This window comes from Callithrix jacchus, chromosome 9 (assembly GCF_049354715.1).
Source record: "Callithrix jacchus isolate 240 chromosome 9, calJac240_pri, whole genome shotgun sequence".
NCBI classification, from domain to species: Eukaryota; Metazoa; Chordata; class Mammalia; order Primates; family Cebidae; genus Callithrix; species Callithrix jacchus.
This window is the reverse complement of record NC_133510.1, coordinates 82,886,464-82,900,584: the sequence shown is the minus strand read 5'-3', so window position 1 is coordinate 82,900,584 and position 14,121 is coordinate 82,886,464. Positions and strand designations below refer to the sequence as shown.

The 14,121-nt window shown below is 40.3% G+C and overlaps 1 protein-coding gene across 3 annotated transcripts in view; it reads right to left on the bottom strand.

Annotated features, from left to right (window-relative positions):
- Window positions 1–4,558, bottom strand: part of OTOGL (otogelin like) — a 207,807-nt gene extending 203,249 nt beyond the window's left edge. The window contains exon 1 of one of the 3 annotated variants that reach the window (XM_035257116.3): window positions 4,308–4,558. The gene's annotated coding sequence lies outside the window, so the exon portion shown is untranslated. The remainder of the gene's footprint in view (window positions 1–4,307) is intronic. The other 2 variants (XM_078336974.1, XM_078336976.1) reach the window with 2 other exon arrangements.
- Between the last annotated feature and the right edge of the window lie 9,563 nt (window positions 4,559–14,121).

Genomic DNA, 14,121 nt, shown 5'->3' with positions numbered 1-14,121 from the left:
TGAGCTAGTGAGCTGCAAAGCTGAGCCCAGGACTCCCTTACTGATCCCCAGCCATCATTCTTTCTATTACAATGCAATTTGTATAACACTAGTTTAACACCACCGGTTGTCAATAAATTCTCAGCATTCTGTCCCAGTAAGAGGCCAACTGTTTAAATGTTCCATTCTTATTTTGAAGGACAAATAACAAACAGAACAAAACTTTATAAAATGTAACCATATTTGGTTCTTTTGAGTAAATGTGAATATATTAAGAAACACATTATATGGTTTATAAAAATTCACTTTAGCTCTTCCCTGCCTTGTTCCAAAACAGTATCTGGACAGTATACAATAATTTATTTAAAAAAAATTTTTTTGAGATGGAGTCTTGCTCTGTTGGCTAGGCTACAATGCAGTGGCACTATCTGGACTTACTGCAACCTCCACCTCCTGAGTTCAAGCGATTCTTCTGCCTCAGCCTCCTGAGTAGCTGGGATTATAGCTGCCTGCTATCACGCCCAGCTAAGTTTTTTTATTATTAGTAGAGACAGGGTTTCATCATATTGGCCAGGCTGGTCTCCAACTCCTGACTTCAGGTGATCTGCCTGCCTCAGCCTCCCAAAATGCTGGGATTATAGGCATGAGCCACTGCTCCAGCCAGTATCCAATAATTTTAAAGCCACAATATGAAAAACAAACTTGAAGATGTCTTATAGCCAGGTTTGATCTATCCTAGAAGGTAAAGGAAAGGTGGTCTAAGGCCAATGGGTTACACTACTTCTGTCTATTCCCAGCCCACTCTCCTGAGATAACCAAAAGCCTAAACAGTGAATTGGCCTGCCTGAGGTGGAGAGGCTGGCCTTTTCCCCTGATAGCTGCAACTTTACTTAGATTCCTTCGTACCACTCTGGGAAAGGCATGAACTACAAAGTAAAGGAAGAACTATTTTTAAAAAGGAACCACTAAGAATGCTAACATGAAACAAAACTTGGATTCACTCTCAAACTGAGAAGTCAGCGTTCACTTTGCCCACGATTTCGGCAAAAGATAAAGTTGTGAAAAGATTCTTCCCAAATGGCAAACAATGATTTGATACCAGTGATACTTTGGTGTCCAAAAGAAAAAGCAGACATCAGCTTTAATTATTTTGTTGAGCTTTTTTGAATTTATTTTATAGCTTCTAAGCATTAAAATATTTTAAAATTGTACTAATTGAAATCTGCATTTTACCGGACTTGGGGAGCTCTTTCATGTATCAGTTGAGATGCACAGCACATCTTGTTCCCAAACAAAGGACTCAGCAAATATCAGTGATATGCATACATAAAGCAGCCTAAAAGTCACATCCAAATACAATTTGCTATTAATGCCATCATGTGGCAAAATAAATTATAAAAACAACTGCATTGCTACGTATTCTAATTAAAATGCAGAATATATAATATTTCAGCTGGTTACAAAAATGGTGCCAGAGATGCTATGCTTAGGGTCAGGAGACCGTGTCAAACTATGTCTCCCACTTCCAGTCACCCAAGACACCATGGAGGTCTAGTCAACTCTCACAAAGTAGAAACCAGATTGGGGTGAGTCTTTCTATTATATTCAGCTGTTTTCTATCCCTCCAGAGCTTCTTCCCATATAGCTAACTGATTTCTTGGTTTCACTTCAAATTATTCCTGAGCAAAGAAGACCACCACAGGAGAAAGATGAGAATCTATAGACCCGCTGTCCTTGTGAATGATATGCTCCAGGTGCATCAAACAGTTGTTCGCAAACCTAGGAGACATAGGTTGACAGGGTCTCCTGACCCTGACCGTGGCAACTCTGGCACCAATTTTGTAGCTGGCTGAAATAGTATAGATTCTGCATTTTAATTAGGACATTTAGATTTATCTTGGAGAGCCCCATCTAGACCAGTGAAATTCTCTTTCTAGGTGTGGGGCTCAGGTGTTAGTGCTTTGTTTTATAAGCTGCCCCAACATTCTGTAATATGAGTTTTGCAATCTCTCTTTTGGTCTTTTATAACTATATTGTCATTTCAGAAGCTTCCTAGAAATTCACTTCTTCCAAGAAATAAATAAGTACTAAACAATTTTTGCTAAAGGGGGCAGGAGAGGTTAAAGAAAAAGAAAATCCAACCTCATTCTTATGAGACTTGACCAACTTCCCAGCTGCTGGGTCTTGTTTGGTCAACTGGTCAAAGACTGGATTCTCTTTGTTTTACTCAGAGGCATGTTTGCTCTCCATGCTTAAAAGAAAATAAACATTAAGTTAAAAACAATGTTGAGTAAAAGATTATTCAACTGGGATTCACAAAATCTGGATTATGTTTAGCAGTTAATAGTTGTGGGACATGGGACCTTGAACTTAGCTCTCCATGTTTCATTTTCCCATCAGAAAAATGGAACCCTATACTTCCTTCTTCCAAACTCTCTATTAATCTGAATATCTATTTATGATTCATTAATCAAGAAGCCTTAAAGGATGCACTGTTCTTCACATTGCCAAAAATGGTGCGGTAGACTTTCTCCCTATGTACTCACACAAAGACATTAGATTAGGGAGTCCAAATTATAAAATCCTTGCAAGATTAAAAACAGAGAAAATAATTAAAGCAGAGCTGTGGGAAAGATTTACTCAAACTAAAATACCGCAAGGTCTATGGAAGATCAAATGTTTATGATCCTATTCTCTAGAGACTGAAATTCTTGTCTATACCAGATGGTTTTATTTATATAACAAAAGTTCAGCTCTAGTGAGGTGCTGCTTGCAAATTCACACGCAAATAAAAGAAACTGTATTTATGTTTGTACATATCCTTGCTCACAAGAAGGAGTTTCCTCTGTTTTTTTATGGATATTTGAACACATTTTGTATTTATAATGCTAAAGAGAAGGCTCACCTCTTTTTATTTTTTATTTATTTTATTTTATTTTATTTTATTTTTTGAGATAGAGTCTTGCCCTGTCACCCAGGCTGGAATGCAGTAGTGCGATCTCAGCTCACTGCAACCTTTGCCTCCTGGGTTTAAGCAATTCTGCCTCAGCCTCCTAAGTAGCTGGGATTATAGGCACGTGCCACCACGCCTGGCTAATTTTTGTATTTTTAATAGAGATGGGGTCTCACCATGTTGGTCAGCTGGTCTCAAACTCCTGACCTCAAGATTCGCCTGTCTCGTCCTCCCAAAGCAGTGGGATTACAGTTGTGAGCCCCTGCTTACTTCTTTTTAAAAAGGAACAGCAGCCTCCCAGTATAACCAAGTAATCCCCAGAATATAAAATTTAACACTGAAAAGTTTATGACTTTTGTGGATCCACTCTATCCAAGTGCATGACAATATTTAATTCACTCTTCAATGTTCATATTCAGTTATATCTCTTTAAATAGCATCATTGAAAATTGAAAAGAAATCTCAACCCTCTCTCCAAGTAAATGTTTCAAGCTGCATCCTGTGTCAACTCCTGGCACTGAGTCAGCCATGTCAGCCCAATTTAGAGCACATGGCAGTTATCCAACTCATTGTGGCTGTTTGAGGCCCCCAGATCAGGTTTCAAAAAAGAAGGGGCAGCAATCCGGTGACCTTCTCAAGATAGTAGAGAACAACGCTGGTCATGACTGACGCCTGATCTTTCTGCTAACATTAGCTTCTAATTAAAGATGGTGCCAAGCTTGTATCCGACACCAGCCCACAAACCTTTCTGCTTTCTGTCCTCCTCCAAGAGATGTGGGCATCCTGTCACCCACTGAGTTTCAGTTTTGGAATGACTATCCCTTTTAGATCCAAGGAAGTTAGGTTGTATTGACATTTGAGATAAAGCTCAAGGCCTTCCTTAATTGAGCTTTCCAGTTATTTATAATGCATACATATTTACTATTCATTGTCTTTACACTTAGTGAGGTTCAATGTGATTCATAATAAAGACATGGTTACAAGATTCTAAAATTAACAACCCCAGAATACTCATATTATAATCAGTAGACGGCATCCACTTGAAAGCTTTTTTTCTGGGCATCTCTCATCCTGTCATCCTTTCTTAAAAATGTATTACTCTTCCTGGGCTTCGTGTCATCCTTCCTCCATACTTCCGCTGGATCTTCAGGACTGGCTCAGGCAAGGCCACAAATTGGCCCCAGTAGGGTCTGCAGAAATAAACTTTACCTTCTAGGCCAGGCTCTATTTTTCTTATTTGACCAAATACTAAGTATCAGTATAAAAACAAAACAAAAAAACAACCTGGCCACTTGCCTAAGTTGTTCCTAAATCAGGAAGCTATTTTTAATGTGAAGAGGCCTTTAGGGAACTCTGTTGTTTTCTCATCCCTTACCTCTTATATAGAAGTCCATGTGAGGCCTGAAGATTCTTGGAGCTCTGGATGTGTCCAAAGTAACTATTGGCTTTGCCCCAGCTCTGAGTTTATACATATATGATTTGAATTAGTCAAGTTCCAAGTTTTCTATACAGAATTTTATCTTCTTTCTATCTCCATAAACAAACAATCTTTGAAGCTAGATAAAACGAGAAAAGAGGATGGAATTATTTCACCCTGCCTTGTTTGTTTCCATGAGGATTCTAACCTAAAGGAAAAGATGAGTCATTCAGTATCATTTCCTATGTGGTGGTTTGGACTCTGTGCTATCTTAGCCAAAAGAGGGCAGCACTCCATGGGTTTTGAATTCACAGGAAGTGAAACTTCAGTTTTTAACTGAACTCCTAAGCAATACATTGTACTCTATTACACAGGATAACAGAAATGAATAAGACTGCCTGAAACAAGCAGGAGCAGGAAAGAACAGTTGGGGAGAGCAGTTAAAACATTGCCATGTGTTTGGGAGTGCTAGCATACGTCTGAAAATAAAGAATGGATGAGATTGTGAGGGTTCCTTGATGATCGAGCATTTATTCTTTATTTGAAATGCAAGAGGGAGCCTCTCAAGGTTTTTGAACAAGTTAATAATATGACTAGAACTCTGTTTGGGGAAGATATGTGTGTTAGGGATGTAGTAGAGAGGTTGAATCAGGGTGAGACCAAGGAGCACAGGGAAATATGGATAGTAAACTAATAGTAGAGACATCCAAGAAGTGATGAAGATCTAAACCAGAGGGCTGGCAGAGAGAAGGGGAGGTCAGCAACTGCTGAGAGAGACCGGCTAAGTAGGAAAGATGGACTTTAATGGACTTGATATAGGGAGAAAGGGACCAAGATAAACCCAGAGTTTTATATCTGAGACCTGGGAATACGATAGAGCCTTTAACCAAATTAGGAAGAAAGAAAAACTGTTTTGAAGCAAACATAGTGAATTTGGTTCTAAACACATTTTCCCTTCAATGAGAGTGAGATATGACTAAGTTGCCAAGATATAAGGGGTACAAGATAAAAATATAAGAAGGGTATGAATCTAAGGACTACTTTGGAAAGAAGTAGCCCCAAATGCTTACCTGAAAGCCCAGTGCTGATATATGATCCACTGGCAGGTGCAGTGTTGGGCTGTAGTGGCCTGTGTTTCTAAGTCTTCTTGATGTCATCTAACTCTCCTTATTTGTTCCTTTGTTCTAATACTTTTATACTTGTATCTTATGGTAGTGCCACCTCAAATCCTTTTGTGAATAAATTGGAATAAGCAGCAATTAATCGTTCCCGATTATTACATTTTTCTATACAGACTTTAAGATACAGCCATCTTCAGTAAGCACATAGCACTCATATGTAAAATGCAGATCACTAATATTTACTGAAAACTAATATTCTAGGCAGTAAACTAAAAGTTTTATTCACATCATTTCATTTTATATTATGATTAACAAAACAAGATTATGAAGTAATTGTATTATTATCCCTTTTTGCAGATACGGACATTGAAACACAATGAGATTAATACTTATTTGGCCAGGCACAGTCACTCACACCGGTAATCCCAGTACTTTGGGAGACCAAGGTGGGCAGATCACTTGAGATCAGGAGTTCAAGACCTATCTGGCCAACAAGCAGAAACCCTGTCTCTACTAAATACACAAAAATTAGCCAAGCATGGTGGTACACACCTGCGATCTCAGCTACTTGGGAGGCTGAGGTAGGGGCATCAGAATAGCTTGAACACAGGAGGCAGAGGTTGCAGTGAGCTCAGATTGCACCACTGCACTCCAGCCTGTGTGACAGAGGAAGACTCTGTCTCAAAAATAAAAAAACATTGGCCAGGCACAGTGGCTCATGCCTGTACTCACAGCACGTTGGGAGGCCAAGGCAGGCAGATCATGAGGTCAGGAGATCAAGACCATCTCTACTAAAAATACAAGAATTTTCCAGGCATGGTGGGATGCACCTGTAGTCCCAGCTTCTCAGGAGGCTGAGGCAGGAGAATTGCTTGAACCCGGGAGGTAGAGGTTGCTGTAAACCGAGATCATGCCACTGTACTCCAGACAGGGTAACAGAACAAGAGTCTGCCTCAAAAAAAATTAATTTGTAATATAGCAGAACTTATATTATAACCCAGGCAGTCTGACCTCAGCCAGTGTACCTAACCACTATGCCTACTTCCTCTCTGTCCACATTGCCTATCTCATTATACCACCGCATTTTCCTGATTCCTCTGTATATGGCTCATGCTCTACTTTAGGATGCGATTTGTGCATGTTAATAGAACATCGGCTTCTGGAGATGTGTGTTGTCTCCATAGGCAGAGGATAAATTAGTAGGTTTAAGAAAAGGGATGCCACTTCATTTTTCCAAAATTAAATCAAATCTGCCTCTGAACCCCTACACATCAGGGTAGATGAGTGACAGTTCAATACTGGTAATATGGGAGACTCAGTTCCTCCTCCCATGACATCATCCAAGAATGCTGGACTTACGAGATGCCAAGAAAAAAATGGGAGGGAGAAGCCAAGGAGCTACGTTTACCCTTTTTGTCATCCAATTTGCCTGATAGTAGGTAGGCTCAGAAGGGCTGCTCAATAGTGTTCTTTTATCTGTTCATGAATTCGACCACTGAAGTCCTCATCAATGATTCAGTGCCACAGTTCTTGGAGTCCAGTCTTCCTGTACACTTAACTATTACATGACTCTGGCACTACTGGCAACAGAGGCCCACTCAGATTATCTCAATTTTAGGAATGCTCATTACTCTCTCCCCTAGATAAGGCCATTCTCCTCCACCTCCCAGCCTTGAGAATCTTCCCTTTCCTAAAAAGTCTGGCTTCAGACTTTAGAAAACAATTTTTGTCTAATTAAATTGTCATTGAGGTAAATGAAACCCAGATCTCTAAGACACAAAATCTTCTCAGTATGGGAGAGAAAAAAACATAGCTCTTTTACTATTGACTCCTTTACATTAGCTTGAATGAAAAATATTGATATATATTATTCTGCCACTTAACTATAGTGGAAAAGGAAAAATTAAAGAGATGAATTAATACTAAAAGTGTCTTGTCTTCTTTTGTAGTCAGAAGTTAATCCTGGTGTGGCTAATATATTTCATCTAGCCTGATGACTCATTGCTTAGTAGAATCTGCCTGAAACAGAACATTGAGAAATAGTTTAAGGTCTTGACTGGGTTTGACAGAAAGGGGCTTGCCATTAGTATAGGCAAGGGAAATGCAGGGCAACATCCTACATATTTTCAATTCTAGTTTAAACATAAACTACTTTGCTTACTAAGCAAACTGATCTAGTCCCAAGTACCATAACTATGGGGAAAAGAGACCTATTTGAAAAGAGAAACACTGTAATATACATAATAATCACCTATAAAGAGTTTCTGTAAAAGAGTCCCACACCCAGGTAGTGTAGTCCAACAGCTCTAATAGCTAGGAATATATACTATTAATAAAATGTCCTTAGGAAATCATGTCACCACTTGTCCAATGACCACAATTTGAGAAACACTCCTATGGAGAAAGAGTCCTATTTGTTCATCTCCATCTGCCCTACTGCCTTTTAACAGCCAGCTGAAGACTTCCAACCTAAGCTCATTCATCCCTGGGCCTATCCTAACCTATTTAGCAGGATGGTGCCAAGCCTCAATCTTGATGTTCTAAAGCTAAAGCTCATGGACTGTTACACATTCCTGTGTCTTTGACAACCATCAATGCATTCATGACTATGAAGTCTATGGCTTTAGCCCATGCTGTTTCTTGAGATCCAGATCAACATATTTAATTGCCTATAGATAGGTCCACAAAGACCACAAACTTAACAAGTCAGAAACTAAACGGAACTCATCATTTCCTAATATACTCCCCCAAACAACATCCTGATTCTTTCTCTATCATCCATTTTAGTAAGTGACATAATTATTAACCTGATTTCTCAAGACCAAAAGAAATAAAAAACCAAAAGAACTTGGAGTCATGTTAAGAGTCCTACTACTTCAAATCTTACATCTAGAGTTTCAAATCTGAGGAAACGTAGATCACAAACCCTTGAATTATTGCTGCTGTTCGCTGAGAGAGGGAGAAAGAGAGAGAGAGGATATACAACCTCAGTAGGACTGTCATCTCCAATCTAAGCTATTGCGGTAATTACCTAGTTGGTCTCCACAAGGCAATGATACATGTTTACACAGTGCGTGCTCTGCATAGTCCCTGCATTTAACTTTGTTGATGAAGTAACCATTTATATTGTAAGCATTATAGACTTTTATATTTTTGTAAAAATTTTCTCACTTTTCAGTAAAAGGTCTGTTGTAATTGTTTATACAAATATTTTCCAAACAATGAAAAAGCAACTTAAGAGGGTACCCTTCTCTGATTCATACAGAAGTTCTACATGGGCCATCAGCAGCCTTGGGTTTCCCTGATTCTAGACTATCTCTCTAAGCTTTTCTGCCATAATAATCTTTCTAAGTGCAAACTTTATTGTGATTTTTCTTCAGTAAAGTACAAAGATCTGCATATCTGCTGCAGCCTACCTGCTGATGTGAACTCCCTATGCTTCAGCCATCCTGAACTTCTTAAATTACTCATATGTATCATTGCACATATTCCACACATGCAATTCTCTCAGCTATTAATTCCAATCTACTTCATCCCCACTGCATTCTATCTGAAAAATTTCTAATCTTCCTTCTAGTTTAGCACAAGTGTTTCCTTCTTTGATGGCTCTTTGCTCCCTCCTTCTCTGCCCTAGAAAAGCCAACTATTGAGGGGAAGACTCAAGACGGCACTGTGAGAACAACCCAGCATTGAAGCTCTTGGTGCATGCACGGAGAGGGTGAGTCAGGGCCGCATTTCCAGATGGATCTTTGTTGCCCACAGAACGGGGAAACTCCCAAGTGTAAGGGAGACACGGGACGCCAGGCAGTAAGTCTGCCTGGCGAAGCCGGCAGCCGGGGTGGCGGTGGCCGGCCCTACCCAGCAATCCCCATAGGGCGCACTTGTCCTGGTGCCCTGTTGAACCGGCAACCTGAGACTTGAGAGGGCTGGACTTGAGACTGAACGAGACTTGGACAGTAGGCCAGCCCAGGGGATTGCAGGGACAGAGCATTCGAGGTACCCAGTGGGATGAACAAAACCGCGATTTCAAACTATCCCGAGCAGATGGTCCGAGACGCTCTGTGGGGGAGGGGCGTCCACCACTACCGAGACAACCCGCCCCAACTGAGATACACGCCCACTGCTGACGCAGCCTCCCGTTGCCGAGGCAACCTGTCCCTGAGATACATGCCCACTGCTGATGCAGCCTGCTGTTGCCGAGGCAACATGCTACAACGAACAGACTCTGCCATACGGTGGGCAGAGACCACAGCAAACCTGCAGGAACAGGGCGAATCACACAACAGCAGGGCGGAGACTCGGCAGGCAAACAGTGGCTAGTCTGCCTCCTAGCTGGGCAGGACACCCTAACGGACATCAAAAAATAAAGCCCAAACCCCCCAACACAGAGCATTTGAGAAAAAAAGGGTTTTTTTAATGAGCTCTGTTGCAGCAGAATCAAACATAGCAGCCTAACAGCCCTGAATGAACAACAGAGCTCACAGCTCAGAAATTGAGCTCCTAAAAAGAACAAACTGTCTCCTCAAGCAGCTCCCTGACCCCTCTATATCCAAAAGACTGACATTTGGCAGGCATCACCCTGGGACAAAGATAGCAGAAAAAGAAACTGGTAGCATCCCTCACTGTGCCACAGCTGCTATAGGTGCACCCCAGACAAGCAGGGCCTGGAGCGGACCTCAGCAGTCGTACAGCGAAGGGGCTAGGCTGGTAGAAGGAAAACCAAGTAACAGAAATACTTCATCATCAACAATCTGGGTGTCCACTCAGAGACCCAATCGAAAAGTCAGCAACTACGCAGACGACAAGTGGATAAACCCACAAAGATGGGAAGAAACCAGCGAAAAAAGGAGGAAAACACCCAAAACCAGAACACCTCGCCTCCTAGAAAGGACCAAAACTCCTCACCAGCAAGGGAACAAAGCTGGACGGAGAATGACTGTGACGAAATGACGGAATTAGACTTCAGAAGGTGGATAATGAGAAACTTTTGTGAGCTAAAAGAACATGTATTAAATCAATGCAAAGAAACTAAGGAACTTAACAAAAGATATGAGGAAATGATAACAAGAATGGATAACTTAGAGAGGAATATGAATGAATTAAAGGAGCTGAAAAACACAATAAGAGAACTTCATGAAGCATGCAAAAGTTTCAATAGCCGAATTGACCAAGCAGAAGAAAGAATATCTGAAGTCGAAGACCAACTCAATGAAATTAAATGAGAAACCAAGATTAAAGAAAAAAGTGCAAAAAGGAATGAACAAAGTCTCCAATAAATGTGGGACTATGTGAAAAGACCTAACCTACGTTTGATAGGTGTACCAGAATGTGACGAAGAGAATGAATCCAAGCTGGAAAATACTCTTCAGGACATCATCCAGGAAAACTTCCCCGACCTAGCAAGACAGGTCAACACTCAAATGCAGGAAATTCAGAGAACACCACAAAGAGATTCCGCAAGAAGAGCAACCCCAAGGCACATAATCATCAGATTCAACAAGGTTGAAATAAAGGAGAAAATACTAAGGGCAGCCAGAGAGAAAGGTCGAGTTACCCACAAAGGGAAGCCCATCAGACTCACAGCAGATCTCTCGGCAGAAACACTACAAGCCAGAAGAGAGTGGGGGCCAATATTCAACATTCCTAAAGAAAAGAACTTTCAACCCAGAATTTCATATCCAGCCAAACTGAGCTTCAGAAATGAAGGAAAAATAAAATCCTTTGTGAACAAGCAAGTACTCAGAGATTTTGTCACCACCAGGCCTGCTTTACAAGAGCTCCTAAAAGAGGCACTACACATAGAAAGGAACAACCAGTACCAGCCATTCCAAAATCACACTAAATGCTAAAGAGCTTCAACATAATGAAGAATCTACAACAACTAACAGGCAAAACAGCCACTTAGCATCAAAATGGCAGTATCAAATTCACACATAACAATATTAACCCTAAATGTAAATGGACTAAATGCAACAATCAAAAGACACAGACTGGCAAATTGGATAAAAATCCAAAACCCATCAGTGTGCTGTATACAGGAAACCCATCTCACATGCAAGGATACACAAAGGCTCAAAATAAAGGGATGGAGGAAGATTTACCAAGCAAATGGGGAGCAAAAAAAGCAGGAGTTGCAATTCTCATCTCTGATAAAATAGACTTTAAAGCAACAAAGATCAAAAGAGACAAAGAAGGCCATTACATAATGGTAAAAGGATCGATAAAACAAGAAAAGCTAACGATCCTAAACATATATGGACCCAATGCAGGAGCACCCAGATACATTAGGCAAGTTCTTAATGACTTACAAAGAGACTTAGACTCCCACACAATAATAGTGGGAGACTTTAACACTCCACTGTCAATATTAGACAGATCAACCAGACAGAAAATCAACAAGGATATCCAGGGCTTGAACTCAGACCTGGAGCAAGCAAACCTGATAGACATTTACAGAACTCTCCACCCCAAATCCACAGAATATACATTCTTCTCAGCACCACATCACACCTACTTAAAAATTGACCACATAATTGGAAGTAAAGCACTGCTCAACAAATGCAAAACAACTGAAATCATAACAAACAGCCTCTCAGACCATAGTGCAATCAAGTTAGAACTCAGAATTCAGAAACCGACCCAGAACCGCACAGCTTCATGGAAACTGAACAACTGGCTCTTGAATGTTGACTGGGTAAGCAATGAAATGAAGTCAGAAATAAAGAAGTTCTTCGAAACCAATGAGAACGAAGACACAACATGCCAGAACCTCTGGGACACATTTAAAGCAGTCTCTAGAGGAAAGTATATAGTAATAAGTGCCCATATGAGAAGAATGGAGAGATCAAAATTGAAAGAGCTAGAGGAGCAAGATCAAAAAAACTCAAAACCCAGCAGAAGACAAGAAATAACTAAGATCAGAGCTGAACTGAAGGAGATTGAGACACAAAAAACCCTTCACCCTTCAAAAAATCAATAAATCCAAGAGCTGTTTTTTTGAAAAGATCAACAAAATAGACAGACCACTAGCCAGATTGATTAAAAAGGAAAGAGAGAAGAACCAAAAAGATGCAATAAAAAATGATAAAGGGGAAATAACCACAGATTCCACAGAAATTCAAACCATCATCAGAGAATATTACAAACAACTCTATGCACATAAACTAGTAAACATGGAAGAAATGGATAAATTCCTGGACTCCTGCAACCTCCCAAGCCTAAACCAGGAGGAAGCTGAAACTATGAGTAGACCAATAACAAGGTCAGAAGTCGAGGCAGCAATTAAGAGCCTACCACACAAAAAAAGCCCAGGTCCAGACGGGTTCACAGCCGAATTCTACCAGACACACAAAGAGGAGCTGGTACCATTCCTTCTAAAACTATTTCAAACAATCCAAAAAGAGGGAATACTTCCCAAATCATTTTATGAGACCAACATCATTCTGATACAAAAACCCGGCAGAGACCCAACAAGAAAAGAAAACTTCAGGCCAATATCCATGATGAACATAGATGCAAAATTCTTCAATAAAATATTGGCAAGCCGAATGCAACAGCAAATCAAAAAACTTATTCACCATGATCAAGTAGGATTCATCCCGGGGATGCAAGGCTGGTTCAACCACGCAAGTCTATAAACGTAATTCCCCACATAAACAGAACCAAAAACAAAAACCACATGATTATCTCAGTTGACACAGAGAAGGCATTTGACAAAATTCAACAGCCCTTTATGCTAAAAACCCTCAATAAACTCGGTATCGATTGAACGTATCTCAAAGTAATAAAAGCTATTTATGACAAACCAACAACCAATATCATACGGAATGGGCAAAAACTGGAAGCATTCCCTTTGAAATCTGGCACTAGACAAGGATGCCCTCTTTCACCACTCCTATTCAATATAGTTCTGGAAGTTCTAGCCAGAGCAATCAGGCAAGAAAAAGAAATAAAGGGTATCCAAATAGGAAAGGAGGAAGCCAAATTGTCTGTATTTGCAGATGACATGATAGTATACCTAGATGACCCCATCACCTCAGCCCCAAAAACTCCTGAAACTGATAAGCAACTTCAGCAAAGTCTCAGGATATAAAATCAATGTGCAAAAATCACAAGCATTCATCTACACCAATAACAGACTTAAAGAAAGCCAAATCAAGAACGAACTGCCATTCACTATTGCTACAAAAAGAATAAAATACCTTGGAATAAAACTCACAAGGAACATAAGGGACCTCTTCAAGGAGAACTACAAACCACTGCTCAACGAAATCAGAGAGGACACAAACAGATGGAGAAACATTCCATGTTCATGGTTAGGAAGAATCAACATCGTGAAAATGGCTATACTGCCCAAAGTAATTTACAGAATCAACGCTATCCCCATCAAGCTACCATTGACTTTCTTCACAGAACTGGAAAAAACCACCATGAACTTCATATGGAACCAAAAGAGAGCCCGCATAGCCAAGTCAATTCTAAGCAAAAAGAACACAGCGGGGGGCATCACACTACCGGATTTCAAACTATACTACAAGGCTACAGTAATCAAAACAGCATGGGACTGGTACCAAAACAGAGATATAGACCAATGGAACAAAACAGAGGCACCGGAGGCAACACAACATATCTACAACTATAGAATCTTTGAT